Here is a 12897-nt window from a genome sequence, read left to right on the forward strand (position 1 = left end):
CTTCTTCTTCTTCTTCTTCTTCTTCTTCTTCTTCTTCTTCTTCTTCTTCTTCTTCTTCTTCTTCTTGCTGCTGTTATTGTATAATTATAGTGATGACATTATTGTTATTACTGTTATTATTATTATTATTATTATTATTATTATTATTATTATTATTATTATTAGTAGTAGTAGTAGTAGTAGTAGTAGTAGTAGTAGTAGTAATAGTAGTAGTAGCAGCAGCAACAGTAGAAACAGCAGTAACTAAAGTAATATTTATTATAGTACACAGTCTCATTTCCTGCCTTCATTATCTCGTTCATTCCCTTCTTCTTTCCCTCATCTCCTCTTCCTCCCAGCCTACCTCCCTCCCTCCCTCCCTGTCCCTCTCTCTCTCCCTTCCTCCCCTCCCACGCCTTGCCCAGCTTTCATTCATCCGTGGGAGCGTGGCGCCTCTGAGTCCTTCTGGTGACGTCACTGCAGAGGGTTTGACGTCACACCAGCAGGGCAGCCTCTCTCTCTCTCTCTCTCTCTCTCTCTCTCTCTCTCTCTCTCTCTCTCTCTCTCTCTCTCTCTCTCTCTCTCTCTCTCTCTCTCTCTCTCTCTCTCTCTCTCTAGGATTTATTTTTTATTTTTATTTTTTTGGTTCGCTTCCATGCGTTTGAATGTTAATTATTTTCTCTCCATTTTGTTTACGTAGTCGTTACTTCCTGTTTTCTTTCATTCATTCATTTCTTCATTCATTCATTCTTTCTTTTCTTTTTTTGTCTATCTCATTTCTTGAGTTTTCGTTTCGTTCCTGAACTTTTTATTTCTTTAAGTCATCTCGCCTCCTCCTCCTCCTCCTCTTCTTCTTCCTTCTCCTCCTCCTCCTCCTCCTCCTCCTCCTCCTCCTCCTCCTCCTCCTCCTCCTCCTCCTCCACCTCGTCCGTCTCTTCTTCCTCCTCCTTTTCCTTCTGGCGCCTTTCCATTTATCATTTTCAGCAAAGCATGACAACACTAGTTATTTTTGAGGAAGAAAGGGAGGAGGAGGAGGAGGAGGAGGAGGAGGAGGAGGAGGAGGAGGAGGAGGAGGAGGAGGAGGAGGAAGAGGAGGAGGTGGAGAAGGAGGAGAAATAGCATTATATTAATTGAAATTAATTGGAAATTAAAAAAAATGAGGGTGGGTGAAATTTTGAATAAAAGTGATAATTTTACAACTGTTTACGTGAGTTGTTGCGAGAGAGAGAGAGAGAGAGAGAGAGAGAGAGAGAGAGAGAGAGAGAGAGAGAGAGAGAGAGAGAGAGAGAGAGAGGACGGACAGACTCATGGTAAAATGTAGACAGTGATCGAGTCAGTTTTACAGTTTCGAAAGGTGTGTTGTTGCTTCCTGTTTCTCTGAGCTAAGGTCACGGCCAGCCAGGTCAAGGCCAGGTCAAGGTTAGGTCAGGTTAAGGTCAAATCAAGGTCATAAGGAGGCAGTTTTTAGAAGTGATAATAAGTAAATTTGACCTGGTTTATTTTTTCGATTTAACTCCAATTTTTTTTTTTTTTTTTCGTTTTTCTTCTACTTTTTTTTTTTCTTTTCTCTCATCGTTTCTCGTTTTTTGTTCTACTTTGTTTTTACTCCATCTACTTTCCATTCGTCTTAATTTTGTCTTTTTCTTTACTCTCATCTTTTCTCGTTTCTTTTTCTACTTTTTTTATTGAATTTTATCTCGGCGTTTTTTTTTTTTTTTTTATTTATTTTGATCTACTTCCTTCTAATCTTTCTTTCTCCACTCGTTTATTTCCTCCACCTTTTCTCTCTGTTTCTCTTATCTTTCTTTTCAAATTTTTCCCCTATTGTTTATATTCTTTATTCATCTGAGTCTTGTTTCTCTTCGTGTCTCCTTTTCATTTTATATTTTCTTACTCTTCATTTTTCCCGTCTCCTGTACTTTTCCCAATTTTTTTCTCGTGATTATAAATTTTCTTATTTATCTGAGTGTACTTTCTTCTCGTATTCCTTCCTTATTGTGTTTATTCTGCTTTTCTTCTTCTTTTCTCTTTTCTTGATGTTTCCGGAATGGTTAAATCTTCCTTGCTTTTTATTTTTTTCTTTATTTTCTTATTTATTGTTCAACACACTCTCTCTCTCTCTCTCTCTCTCTCTCTCTCTCTCTCTCTCTCTCTCTCTCTCTCTCTCTCTCTCTCTCTCTCTCTCTCTCTCTCCCTCTCCGTTCCTTTATTCCCTCCTTTCATCAGGTCATGGTCATTCTCTCTCTTTTGCCTTACTTTTTTTTCCTCCTCCCCTTCCTCGCATTTATTTTTTGTATTATTATTTTTCAGACTTCCCTCTTAGTTTCCCCTTCTCCCCTTCCCCTCCCCCTTCCCTCCCCCTCCCGAAATCCCCTCAGTCAACAAGTTTTAATGATGGCTTCAACCCCCTGACACTACCGCTTCGTCACCCCCTCCTCTCCCCTCTCTCTCTCTCTCTCTCTCTCTCCCTCACTCTCTCTCCTCTCCCCCTCTGCCCTTCATTACTCCTGTCCTTGTCTCTATAGTCTTCCCCTCCCCTTAAGTTCGTGATCCAAGCTGTGTGTCCGTCCTCTCTCTCTCTCTCTCTCTCTCTCTCTCTCTCTCTCTCTCTCTCTCTCTCTCTCTCTCTCTCTCTCTCTCTCTTGTGCCTTTTCTTCTTCTTCTCATGCAGGTGTTTGCTCTTTTGTTGTTGTTGTTGTTGTTGTTGTTGTTGTTGTTTATCTTGATGATGTTGTTGTTGTTGTTGTTGTTGTTGTTGTTGTTCTTTATCTTGATGATGATGTTGTTGTTGTTGTTGTTGTTGTTGTTGTTGTTGTTGTTGTTGTTGTTGTTGTTCTTTATCTTGATGATGTTGTTGTTGTTGTTGTTGTTGTTGTTGTTGTTCTTTATCTTGATGATGTTGTTGTTGTTGTTGTTGTTGTTGTTCTTTATCTTGATGATGATGATGTTGTTGATGTTGTTGTTGTTGTTCTTCTTCTTTTACTACTTCTTTTTCTTTTTCTCTTCCTCTTCCTCCTCCTCCTCCTTTTTTTCTGTATTATCCTGTCTCTCCACAAATAGTGTAGAAAAGTTACACATACACCCTATTAAGGACCTCAATGTTTGTTGGTGTTTGGACTTCCTTTGTATTCCTTTGTATCTGTATTCCTCCTCCTCCTCCTCCTTTGCTTTCATTCACCCTCAAAACGCCTCTTCCCTCATTGTCTCGTCGCCTCAGTTTGGTCCCTTTTCAACCTCTCAGTATGGTTCCTCCCCTCACCCTTTCTGTTTCCCCTTTCCACATCCTTTGGCTCTCCTCTTATTTACTTTTTAATGCCCCTTTTTTTTATTCCCTTGTTTGCCTTATTCTTCTGTTCCCTTTTCATTCCCTCTGCATTCCCTTATCTCTCAAATAGTTCGTATTCCCTCCCTTTTTAAAACGTATTTACTTGTTTTTTTTTTCTTTTTTTCCCTTTTCTTATTCTTTTGTCTTTCTTATTCTTCACATATTTTCTTTTCGTTCTGTTTGTTTTCCCCTTTACCTCTAAAATATTTCGTATTCTCTTCCTTTTTATATTACATGCATGCCTTTTCCCCTTTTCTTCATTTTTTTATTCTCATTCCTTTCTTATTCTCATATTCCCTTTTCATTCCCTATGCATTCCCTTATCTCCTGAATATTTTGTGTTCCTTCCATTTTTCACACTATCTACATGCCCTTATCTTTCTGTCATTCCAACTACCTTTTTATCTTCCTTTTTTTATTTTTTTACCTTTCTTTATCTCTGTTTATATCGAGTCTTCTTCATTCCCTCCACCTTTCACTCCTTGTTTTTCTCTTACTTTTCTATTTCCAACGTTTTCCCTCTCTTTTCATACCTTTTTTTGCATTCCTTATCACCACTCTTAAGTTCTCTCCCTTCTATTCTCTGCATCCCCTTAATCTTTATTTTCTTCCTTTTCATACGTTTCTGCATTCCTTATCACCTTACTCTTCTTCTCTACCTTATTTCCTTCCTCTTTCATCCCTTTTTTCTCCCTTTTCACTGTTTTCTGTATCTTTTACCCCCAACTCCTATATTCAGTAACCTAACCTAACCTAACTCAACCTAACCTAACCAGGTATTCATCTTTTACTCTAAATTTAAAACATCCTTTATTTACATTTTTTTGCATTTATTTCCTCCTTGCCATTCCTTGTTTTATCGTTTCCATTGTTTTATTGTTCCTTTGTTCATTAATTTCCCTAACCTTCCTTTATTTTTTCATATCTACCTTTCATTTTTTTTCTACATCTGCCATCGCTTCCCTTATTAGCTTAATTCTTCATTCTTTGTTCATTCCTTTAACCTACCTTTATTTTTAATTTTTACCATCTTTTCATCTCTTTTTCTGCATATCCTTTCCTAACCTCCCTTTATTTTTCTACATCTGCCACCGCCTCCTCCCGTCACCTTATCTACTCCTCCTTCCTCTCCCAATACATGTCCCCTCCCGTCTCCTCCTCCTCCTCCTCCTCCTCCTCCTCCTCTTCCGCCCCTTTCGTAGCGCACACGTATCTAAATTGTAAATGTCAATGTGTTTTTTTTTTCTGCTATTCAGGTGAGATCAACTAGATTCTGTTGCTACCTTCCTCTGCTGGCGTTTGCATCTGTCTTGTTTCTTTTCCGTGTTTTATAAGTTTTGTATTTTTTGTATTTTTTGTATTTTTTTTGTCTCTCTCAAAGGTGATATCTATCTGGTCGTTTTTTTTTTCTCCTTTTTCCTTTCCCTTCACTAAAACAACAGCAATATCAACAATAACAACAGCAGTGACAGCAACGATTACTACTACTACTACTACTACTACTACTACTACTACTACTACTACTACTACTACTACTACTACTACTACTACTACTACTACTACTACTACTATAACAACAACGAGAACAACTGCTCCTCCTCCTCCTCTCCTCGTTCTTCTTCTTCTTCTTCTTCTTCTTCTTCTTCTTCTTCTTCTTCTTCTTCTTCTTCTTCTTCTTCTTCTTCTTCTTCTTCTTCTTCTTCTTCTTCTTCTTCTTCTTCTTCTTCTTCTTCTTCTTCTTCTTCTTCTCGCTCCTCGTCTCTCTCATTTCTCTTCCTTGCTCTCATTTCGTCCTTTATTGTTCATTTCTCTCCGCTTGTTGTTTACTCTCTCTCTCTCTCTCTCTCTCTCTCTCTCTCTCTCTCTCTCTCTCTCTCTCTCTCTCTCTCTCTCTCTCTCTCTCTCTCTCTCTCTCTCTCTCTCTCTCTCTCAGAACGGGACAAGGATTAATGAACAACGTGTGTGTGTGTGTGTGTGTGTGTGTGTGTGTGTGTGTGAGTGTGTGAAGAATATTCTTTAGTACTTTTCTCTTTTCCTTCCATCCCTACGTCTCTCCTTCCCTCCTTCCCTCCCTCCCTCCTTTCCTCCCTACGTATAACCTTCCCTGCTTCCCTTCTTTTTCCTCTTCCCTCTCTCCCTACCCACCCGCCCCTTCCCTCCCTCTTTATCCCCCTCCTTCCCTCCCTCCATACCTACTTGCCTTCGTTCCGCTACCTCCCGTTCCCACACCTCCCTCCTTCCCTCCTTACCTGCCTACTTGCCTTCGTTCATTAGATCTGCTCACTCCTGTTCTGCTTTGAGTTATTGGAGGCAATCTTCCCTTTCCTCTCCCGGCGCCTTCTTCCCAAAGGACCCTTTTGCTCGAGCAGGTGCAATAGGTAATCTCAGGTAATTAACAGGTGTGCTCAGTGTGAAGAGGGTGGCTGGAAAGGAAGAGGAGGAGGAGAAAGAGGAGTATTGGTGATAGTGATCGTGGAAGAAGTGAAAAAATGATGTTGGTTGTTATTTTGTTTGTGTTGGTGTGTCTGCCGGTCTGTTTACCTCTCTGTCTGTTTTATCTGTCTATTTATTCGTGCATTTGTCTTTTCTTTTTATTTTCATTTATCTCTATGCTGTTATTTTTGAGTCTGTCTGTCTATTCATCTATCAGTATGTGTCTATATATCTGCTTCTTCACACACACACACACACACACACACACACACACACACACACACACACACACACACACACACACACACACACACACACACACACACACACACACACACACACACACACACACACACACACACACACACACACACAAATGACCTGCCATAATTTAGCGAACAAATCTATTTTTAATGCATTGATTTCCCTCAAGTTAGATTTATTTTTGGTTTATATTTGCATACAAAGGGGTAAGAGAGAGAGAGAGAGAGAGAGAGAGAGAGAGAGAGAGAGAGAGAGAGAGAGAGAGAGAGAGAGAGAGAGAGAGAGAGAGTGAGTGCTTCCTTGTAAACTGTAAAGAGAAAACATCTAATGAGAAGTCTGTACACACACACACACACACACACACACACACACACACACACACACACACACACACACACACACACACACACACACACACACACACACACACACACTTTCCTTTTATTTCTCGAGGATAAGACAGGTTAAGGTGTGTGTGTGTGTGTGTGTGTGTGTGTGTGTGTGTGTGTGTGTGTGTGTGTGTGTAGGCACCAATTACTCACTTTGTATTTCACTATTCTCTCTCTCTCTCTCTCTCTCTCTCTCTCTCTCTCTCTCTCTCTCTCTCTCTCTCTCTCTCTCTCTCTCTCTCTCTCTCTCTCTCTCCCTTTGTCCTTCTTGCTTCCCTCATTCCGTTTGTGAAACAATTATTTAGTGGTGTGTTTGTTTTCCTTCTTTTCTGCTCCTTCTTTGTCCTCACTCATCATATTTCTTTTTTTTTTTTTTGCGTTTTCTTCAGTGTTTGTATTCGTTTAGTTCATCTCTTGGTTGTAGTTTCTCTTTTTCTAATTTTGTATTTTTTCTTTATTTTGTTTTCAGTTTTTTAGTTTAGTTGTCCATATTAACAATTCAGTTTTCTGTCATCTTTTTTTTTTTGTTTACCATTTCTCATTTGTGTTTCCCTCCCGTTTTCATTTCCTTCACGTCTCTCTTCTAATAATGTTTCTCCTCTCCGGCAGCCTCCTCACTTCCTCTCACTCCTCTCTCCTTCCCTCCACTCCCTCCATCCCTCCACCTCTCCATCCCTCTCCTTCCTTTCCTCCTTCCCTCCTACTTGATCTAAAAATAAACCTGCCTCCAGATGTCTCCTCCTCCTCCTCCTCCTCCTCCTTCTCCTTCTCCTCCTCCTCCTCCTTCTTCTTCTCCAGTACCTCCTCTTATTCTTCTTCCACCTCCTACTCGTCCACCTCCTCCTCCAATACCTCTCCTCCTCCTCATCCACCACCTCCTCTTCCTTCTCTTCCTCCTTTTTCTACTCGGTCCTCCTCCAATCCTACTTGTGTTAAGAATTCGAAGAAAGTATGGAGAGAGAGAGAGAGAGAGAGAGAGAGAGAGAGAGAGAGAGAGAGAGAGAGAGAGAGAGAGAGAGAGAGAGAAACTGTATGATGTTAATGAGTCGCCGGTGAGAGGACAAGGAAGCACAGGACTTAAAGGGAAGGAGTCAGAAGGAAGGAAGAGAGAGGGAGAGAGAGAGAGGGAGAGAGAGAAGGAGAGGGAGAGGGAGAGGGAGAGGGAGAGGAAAGCTGAAGGAAGGCGGAGGGAGATGGGGCAGGAATTTTTACAAAGAAATGAGAGGTGCTTTAGAGTGCTGGAGGAGGAGGAGGAGGAGGAGGAGGAGGAAGAAGAGGAAGAGGAGGAGGAGAGGGTGAAGAAGGAGAGGAGAGAGTTAGGAAAGAGAAAAAAAAAGAGGGAGAGAGGAAGGCACTGGATTAGAAAGACTGGAGATTGTGATGAAGAAAGAAAGAAAGAAAGGAAGGAAGGAAGGAAGAAAGAAAGAAAGAAAGAAAGAAAGAAAGAAAGGAAGGAAGGATATGATGAGATAGATTACTGGTCTTATTATTATCACTACTCTTATTACTACTATTATTTCATGAGCTTTTTTTTATATGCAAGCTAAATATAACATACATTACTGGTCCTATTATCATTATTATTACCAGTACTATTATCATTATTATTTCCTGAGTTTTTTTTTATGCAATTTAAATATAACACGACACTCCCATTAGTTTAAGTAGTGTAGTATCACTTGTACCGGGCCAGTGACGATGAAGTATTGACATACGGCATTAGAATGAAGGTGTGGTGTGTGTGACATTCAACCTTCAGCGGGGGACAGGTAGTGACGGGGAGAGAGAGAGAGAGAGACGGAGAGGGAGAGAGAGAGAGAGGCAGAGGGAGTGGTGGTGGTGGTGTTTTCCAGGTAAAGTCTCATTAAGGTGAAGTGTGAGTGACCTCTGAGCTGAAACCACTTGAAACTGATCACATGTTGCTGAATCTCTCACCCTGACACTCTTTCATTTTCACCTGCTCGTTTTTTTTTTCTCTCTCTATTTTCCGGCCTCATTTCTTCTCCTTGACACGTGCACTTAGAAAAGAAAAAAATAGGATAATAGTAATGATAGCATATGCCTTCGTTTTCTTTTTTTTTCTCTCTCTCTCTCTCTCTCTCTCTCTCTCTCTCTCTCTCTCTCTCTCTCTCTCTCTCTCTCTCTTGTGAAAGTTGAATGTTCTACACGCTTTTTCTCATCCCTTCTGTTTTTTTTTCCTGTATTTTCTTCCGTGCACTTAAAATAATAATAATAATAATAATAATAATAATAATAATAATAATAATGATAATGATAATACATACTCTCCTCTTTCCTTCTTTCTCTAGTGGAAGTTTAATATTCTACGTGCTTTTCTTCATCCTCTCTCATACCTTCTCGTTTTTTTTTATTTTCTTTATTTTCTTACCTCTTTTTCTTCCTGAATCTTACTCCTTAAAAAAAAAAAAAACATCTTCAATTTTCCTTTTTCCTCGTTTTTGGTGAAAGTTCAATGCTCTGCGTATTTTCCTCCTTGTTATTTTTGGTGGCTTGAATTCTTTTAGACTCCATGAACTTTCTTCCTTGCATAAAAAAAAACAAAGGTGGAAAAGTAAAGTACTGAGATGATATGCCTGTAAATTATACCACACAGTCTTGCGTAAGTGTGGAGAGAGTTGAGGTCAGGGGGGAGAGAGCAGGCAGGGAGAGAAGATGGGAGGGTGGGTGGGGAGGACAAGAATAGACAATAAATGTTCTAGTGGAAGGGAAAAGAAAAGTATGGGAGGATATTGTAAGGAGAAATGGCAAGGGATGAAAAAAATAGGGTTAAGGATCTGATGGTGAAAAAGTAGGATAGACAGATAAAAAGCAAAAAAGAAAAGGTTAGGAGGAATGAAAGAGAGGAAATTAAGAAAGGGTGAGATGTAGGAAAAGAGAGATAGAAAACTGAAGGGAAAGATGAAAGTGAAAAATGTAGAAAAAGGAAGTGAAGGAAAAGGAGGATAAATGTGATGGAGGCAAGAAAAGTTTGAAAGGACTGGAGAGAGAGAGAGAGAGAGAGAGAGAGAGAGAGAGAGAGAGAGAGAGAGAGAGAGAGAGAGAGAGAGAGAGAGAGAGAGAAGGGGAAAAGTATGGAAGGATGGGATTGAGAAAAAGGAGGATGAGTGAAATAAAGGAAAAAAAAAAATAAATAAGAGAAGATGCGCTGGAACTGTACTAGATTATTTGTCATCACCATCATAATCATCATCATCATCATCATCATCATCAGCGTCTATGGATGTTCAACTATGGCTAAAACAAAATAACGAGTGTGTGGTTTGGAAAAGACTGATTATAAGGCGACGAGAGGCTTCCTTCCGTATTCGTTAGGTATTTCTTGTGTGTGTGTGTGTGTGTGTGTGTGTGTGTGTGTGTGTGTGTGTGTGTGTGTGTGTGTGTGTATGTGTGTGGGTGTGTTTATGTACGCCGTGTTAGCTTATTTAGATTTTTTTTCGTTTTTTTTTTTTTTTGTATATATTTTTTTGTGTAAAATGAAATATAAACAAACATGAGGAGGTTGTTATTTTGATTTTTCTTTTCATGTTTTTTTTTTGTTTTTTTCGTGTATAATTAGTGTATGAAACGAAATATGAACACATGAGTCGGTAAACACACACACACACACACACACACACACACACACACACACACACACACACACACACACACACACACACACACACACACACACACACACACACACACACACACACACCTTTTCCTTTATCATCTCTTCCCTCTTCCCCCATCATCTCTTTCCTCCTCTCAGTCCTACCTCCTTGTCCTACACCTTCCACTACCCTGCACTATCCTTTCTACACTTTCCTGCACCTTCCCACACCTGCCTACACCTTCTTACACCTTGACCTTTTCTCTGACCTTCACCTTTCACACGTTCCTGATTTTTCACCTTCCTTCCCCAACTCCAGAAAAAAAGGGGATTATCATGATGTTAATTTCAAACCTGATCTTTTCTCTCCCATTTCCTCCACAGTTTCTCATTCCATTTTTCCTCCACCTGCTGTTCTCTTTACATACTCTTCATTTTCTTTTTTCCCATTTCATTCCTTTGTTCTGTTCTCTCCTGTTATCATTTCGCTTTCTACTTTTCCTCCCTCCTTTCATTTCCCGTTTTCCCTACTCTTCCTCATTTATCTTTTTCTACTTTTCTTCTGCCATTCTCTCTAGTTTCTCTCTCTCCATTCTGTTTTCCACCTTTTTTTCCCTGTTCCGTTTTCTCTTTTCATCCTCATTTTCTTTTCCACTTTTCCTTTCGTTCTTCCTCTCCCGTTCTAGGCAGTCTTCCTTATTCCTTTTTCGTATTTTCTTTCCTCTCATTATCTACACCCTTCCTCTTTCCCTTCCCCACTTTCCCTTTTGTTCTTTCCCTTCCGTTCTCTCTAGTCTTCTCCATTCCTCTTTCATATTCTTTTCTTTCTATTCTCTTCACCTTTCCTCTTTTCTTCATATTCTTTGTACCGTTTATTTTTATTTTCTCTCATTCTCTACACCTTTCCTCTTCCACTTATATCCTTCCTTTCTTATTTTCTCCAGGCCTCCGTTTTCGTCCTTTCTATCCTCTCATTCTCTACACCCTTCCTCTTTCCCTCCATGTCGAGTGTACTCTATCCCCCTCTTACTTTCTCCTCTCCCTCCTCGCTTCTCCTCACCTGCCAATCCTATGTTTCCCTGCAGATTATCACAGGTAGTGTCGCTCAAGGATTTTTTTTTCCTCTGCCTTTCTCTTCTCTTCTATATCTGTTGGTTGCTTGCTTTCCTCACGTTCCCTCTTTTGGAATCTCTCGTGGAAGGCTCGTACTTTTTTTTTCTCTCTCTCTTTCTCCTTCTCTCAATCTCCGTTACCGCTGCCTGCCGTTCTTGTTATTTTTGGCGGGTGGAGAGGCTGGGTTAAGAGGCGCTGGCTTGGGGAGGCAGGATAAATAGTACAATGCAAGCTGGCTCAAGGGTGGTGGCGTGTGTGGTTTGTTGACAGAAGGCGAGAAGGATACAAGTGGAATTCCCGGGTCTGAGCGTCTACTGTGCTTGGGAAGTGAAAAGGCGCCTCGGTTTTACTCGCCTAGGTAAACTGAGGCGCTGTAATGATGCAGGCGATCGTGTTCCTCGTCTATGTGATTGTTAGTGAATGTTATAGTGAATATCTGATTATGTTTTACCATATAGCTGATAATAATGATGATGATGATGATGATGACGACGATGATGATGATGATGATAATAATGATAATAATAATAATAATAATAATAATAATAATAATAATAATAATAATAATAATAGTGATTTAATTTCGTCTTAGAGTATAAATATCTTGACATTAAAAAGAACTAGATAATAATAAAATGACAGTAGAGAAGATATCATTGAAATGAGAATAGGACAGTTGTTACTTTATGATTTGAATGAACCTAAGTTAGACTAGTGAACTGAAACAAAGCCACATCACATGCATTAAGCGTTGAACTTAACCTTCCAACCCCTTGTTGTCAGCTTGATTTTGAAATAAATCTCTTGCAACACACTCTTACATTAAGCTTGTGGAGTAATCGCAGAAGTAAAAGGTTAACACATTTACTGCCGTGGTCGTCCTTTGCTAACATTCAGACCACTGTACAGGTGAGAGCATTAGAAAATAAGGAAAGTTACAAGGTGCCATCACGCCTGGGCGTGGCAGTCCTTGTATTAAACACATTTATCTATTTGCACCGGTCACCCTCATCCATAAATGTGTCTGATCTTCTCTTTAAGCTCCCTAATGACTCAGCACCAACAAGCTGATTACTGAGTTTATTCCATTCATCTACCTCTCAACTTCAAAACCAATTTCTTCCTATCTCTTTTTAAAATATAATTTCATCAAACTTGAACCCGTTATTTCTTGTCCTATCCTGATTACCGACCCTGAAGATTTTGCTTATGGCACTGTTGTTATATCCCCTGTACCACTTAAAGACCTCTATCAGATGCCTTTTGACCTACACCTTTCTAAAGCATGTAAACTGAAAAGCTTCAGTCTCTTTTCGTAAAAAACACTTTTCATCCCTTGCATCCATAAATAAATTAATAAATAAATAAATATATGGACATAGAAAAGGAAAATAGAAGATTGATTTCATCCTTTCTAAACTACGTCACTAAGAAACTGCAGTACAAAAATAAAATATAATAAATAAATAAAAGAAAAGAAATAAATAATAAAACGTCTAAAAATCCATTGGTGGCTATATGAAAAATGATCTATCAGTGAAAGCATAAGGCGCCACAACATCGAGGTTATAGGCGCCGCGCTGACTACAAAAGTGCCAATGGTGAAGGCCAGTGTCCCTCAGATCCAGGTGCGGCGGTAACAGGCAGGGTTAATCAGGCACAGGTGTGTACTTTTGATCAGCTGTGTGATTCGTGAAAAGTAGGGCAGGTGTGTATGGAGCTAATTGTGTTTGTTGATTCTGCACCAGGTGTGTGTGTGTGTGTGTGTGTGTGTGTGTGTG

This window comes from Scylla paramamosain, chromosome 19 (genome assembly GCF_035594125.1).
Source record: "Scylla paramamosain isolate STU-SP2022 chromosome 19, ASM3559412v1, whole genome shotgun sequence".
Classification (NCBI taxonomy): domain Eukaryota; kingdom Metazoa; phylum Arthropoda; class Malacostraca; order Decapoda; family Portunidae; genus Scylla; species Scylla paramamosain.